The sequence below is a fragment of the Silene latifolia genome, chromosome 1 (assembly GCF_048544455.1).
Source record: "Silene latifolia isolate original U9 population chromosome 1, ASM4854445v1, whole genome shotgun sequence".
NCBI lineage: Eukaryota > Viridiplantae > Streptophyta > Magnoliopsida > Caryophyllales > Caryophyllaceae > Silene > Silene latifolia.
In genome coordinates, this window is record NC_133526.1 from 145,488,961 (window position 1) to 145,492,781 (window position 3,821).

A 3,821-nucleotide genomic window follows, 5' to 3' on the forward strand; every position below is an offset into this window, starting at 1 on the left:
TTTACCTTTTTTAAATCTCTCAAAACCTAAACAAAGTTACGTTGCTTTCTTCTTCGCATTGCTATCAAATCCTAAGGGCTAGAGTTGTCAAATCGTTGTGTTCTTTACGTCGTTGAGTTCGTTGTATTGTGGGTAAGATCCTTGTACAGTTTTTATGCCTTTTCATTGATTTTGTTTAAAACCCTAATTGGGTATTTTGGGGAATTTTGGGAGTATGATATGTATTAAATAGTAATTATATGATTGTATGGTTATAGGAGGTGATTTCGCAGAGGAGCAGTTTTGAGGTGATTTGCTTATTCCAGGTAGGGTTTCCCTACTCGGTTATTGATTACATGGTTTTGATGGTGGATTGTTGTAGTTGTTACTGTTGTTGATCTTTATTGTTTTGGTAATTGTTGTTGTTGTTTAATTTGGTTGGTTGTGTTTGTCTGTGGTTCGCGAGGCGTGTCCTCGACTGAGTGGAGTCACTTGCGGGAGTGGCTTCAAGCCCTTGATTCGTCCTCTGTGGAACCCGCCACAAGAGAGGATGTCCACATTAAGGAACTTGGGTTTTCGGTCGGAATAGATGGGCGGGGATTTGGTAGGTACGGCTGCGGTCCCCCACTGGTGGCGTGGAATATCTGTTGCGATGGGTATTCTGGCAAGACTACACACTTTAGTGTCTAGTCAGGTGTGTGGAGATATGATGGAATTGGGTGATATGTGTGTTGTATCTTGTGTATCTTATTTTGTGTAATTAGTAAGTGATATACGATTAATTTACTTCTAATTCCCTCTTTCTTTTATGCATACCGACTCATAACGAGTCGGTTTCGGGTGTTTTTCCTTGCATTTTGTGCCCAATGCCCGTACTTGTTGCCTTGTGCATCCTTTTGTAGGAAACGACCCAAGTATGGAGAATTTGGGGGCAAGAAAGGCACCCCATTGCCTTTACATGAAGAAGAGGTGAAGAAATGCTGAAGAGTGTGTTTTGCTTGTGAGACCGTGAAGGTCTAGCCACCGGCAAAACACACCCCAGAGAATCACTTAAGATTTTGAAGAAAAGTTGAGGAATGTGCTTTGCCGGGGCAAGAAACCCCCACCGGTAAAGCACAGCAGGTGGAATTTATTTGAAGAATTTGGTGAAAAACAAGCTTGGCCTCGCTGCCGGTAGGAGCACCCAAGGCGTGACCCAACCGGCATTCCACACATCAACAATTGAGAAGAATCTTTGAAGAGTGTGTTTTGCTTGCGGCAGGGTGACAACCGCCCACCGGCAAAACACGAATGCCGATGTTTTAATTCTTTGCACGTTTTGCCGGTAGGAGCACCGGCGCCTGCCCACCCAAGAAAAACAAAGACCAAGGATTTGGGCTTTTCTCTCTTTTCCTCCTCTTTTCTTCTTAATCTTGTACAAGCCTATAAATACCCCTCTCCTTAAACCCTTTGACACAGAACCCTAGATCCAGAATATTTACCCTTTCAAGTTTAAAACTTTGTTAATTATTTTGCTAATCATTCCCTAATTAAGCTAGTTCTTCAATTAATTGGGGATTGAAGTTGGGTTGTAAGAACAAGATTGAAAGTTTATACTTATTTATTCTATCCTATTTCCTTTCTTGCTTTGGATTGGTATTATTTCTCTCCTTATTTTCATTTGTTTACATCTTGTTCTTCCTTCATGTTTGTTTGAATGTTTATGTTGAAATTATTGTTGTTGTTTGTTTGTTGTTGTTGATTTCATCATTATTCATCTTTTCATTGTTCCTCTTCCCTTTGTTTCTCTTTCATTTGTTCATACTTGGATAGTTGTCCTCAAAGACTTAATCTTTGAGTTGATTTGGTTAAAGATTGCATATTTAGGTTTAATCACCCTTGCTATTAGATTAAATCACCTTTCTTTACAACTATTGTTGGATTATTGCATGTTTAGTAGTAAGATTCACCTTCTCACCATGTTTGTGACCAAAGTTTCCATCTTTATTGTTTATTTTGCAATTAGGACCATGATTAGTGAGTAGTCTTCCACTAGGGCTCGGTTTGACCCAACATGAGTAATTTCATTAATTGAATTTCATAAAGGCTAATTATTTGGGGAAATTGGTGAGGGTAGTTTAGAGGAGTGACTTGGTTTATGGGTTGACTTTTGGGTAGTGTCGACTTACGACCCTTGACCACCAACGAGAGTTGGTTAGGTTGTGATTTGGATACCCGAGATTTGACCCTATTGTTGACCTCGGTTGAGACCGAAAGGGAGAACCGGGGTAGGACGCCTCTAAATTAGCGTTTGAAATCGACCCTCGAGAGAGGGAGTGGGATGACCCGGGAATTGATGGGGCTTAATGACCTTAGCAAATATCGGACTACCTCGGGAAAATGCATGTTTTTGGGGTAGTGGGGTATTGAGTTAGGGATTCCGACCTTCGAACCCGAGAGGGGGGTTGGTGGGTAGTGCTAGTGTCCTATTTCGAACCCGAGAGGGGGGTCTTAGGCGAATTAGAGCCGTCACCTCCTCACCTAATTACCCTTGTGATTAGCCTAGAGATTTAACTATGTGGAATTGCGAATTGTTTGGGAAGAACCGAGTCTTAGGCCGTTTAATCATTTGAATTACAACTTATCCTTCGTTCTTGCTTATTTTCCTTGCTTTTGTTAAGTTTGCATTTCATTTTGTTTTAGGTAGCATTAGTATAACAACCATCATCTTTTATTTTCGACTTAGCTAAACGATCGGATTAGAACAATTAGTAATCTTTTCAACTCCTTGTGGGATCGACCCTTAATAGTGTACAACGATAAAATCGTGCACTTGCGAGGTATAGCTTGATACCATCAAGTTTTTGGCGCCGTTGCCGGGGAGTTCGGCTAGATATGAATTGTTTTCGTTCTTGTTTAGACTAAGTCTTTTGTTTCTAATCCCTCTCTTGAGTGTGTAGGATTTCTTGCATGGTTAGGAGAGCTCGAAGAGGTCAACCAATACACCCGATTGACCACGAGATCGAAGCAACCGCGAGAAGACTAAATTCGCTCCGTAGAAGAGGGCTTATAGAAACACCAATTCCTCAAGAAAATCCAGTAATTGAGAACCTTCAAGAAGAACCACGGGTCTTTGAAACTTTCGAAAATCCTTTTGCAACACCGGAAACGGAAGTAACAATGGTCGCGGTTCCTATGAGAGATAACTTGGCTCCGAAAAAGGTGGTGAATCCGAGTATTGTGAAGCCACCTATTCAAGCCAACAATTTTGATGTGAAAGCCACCTTGCTACAACTTGTCCAAGGGAACCAATTCGGAGGGGGAGCCACCGAAAACCCCAACGAGCATCTCAACGAGTTCTTGGATAGTTGTGACATGTTCAAGGCCAATGGAGTGACGGAGGATGCCGTACGCCTTAGGCTTTTCCCTTACTCTTTGAGGGGAAGTGCCAAGGAATGGCTTAAAAGTTGTGAACCCGACTCTCTTCGGACTTGGGACGATGTCTCTAAGGCTTTTCTCAACAAGTATTTCCCACCCCAAAGAACCGCAAGAATCAAGAGTGAGCTCCAAGGGTTCACCCAACAAGAAGATGAGACCCTCTATGAAGCATGGGAGAGGTACAAGGGCCTCCAAAGACTATGTCCTCACCACGGTATTGGGGATGATGAGCTCATCAACAATTTCTATGAAGGGTTAAACAATGAGATGAAGATGAACCTTGATTCCGGCTCGGGGAAGGGAGCATTGGATAAGATAGATCACAAGACGGCGAAAGAGCTTATTGAAGAAATGGCTTCTCGTACCTTTCATTGGAACAATGATAGGCACAAGAGGAAAGGGAAGTCAACGGTCGAATCGGCCAA

General features: G+C 42.2%; 1 non-coding gene across 1 annotated transcript; it reads right to left on the minus strand.

Moving 5' to 3' along the window:
* Positions 1-3,507: 3,507 nt before the first annotated feature.
* LOC141618685 (small nucleolar RNA R71) lies at positions 3,508-3,614 on the minus strand. Its single transcript, XR_012531461.1, has one exon. It is a non-coding gene; the product is annotated as a small nucleolar RNA R71 (small nucleolar RNA).
* Positions 3,615-3,821: the final 207 nt, after the last annotated feature.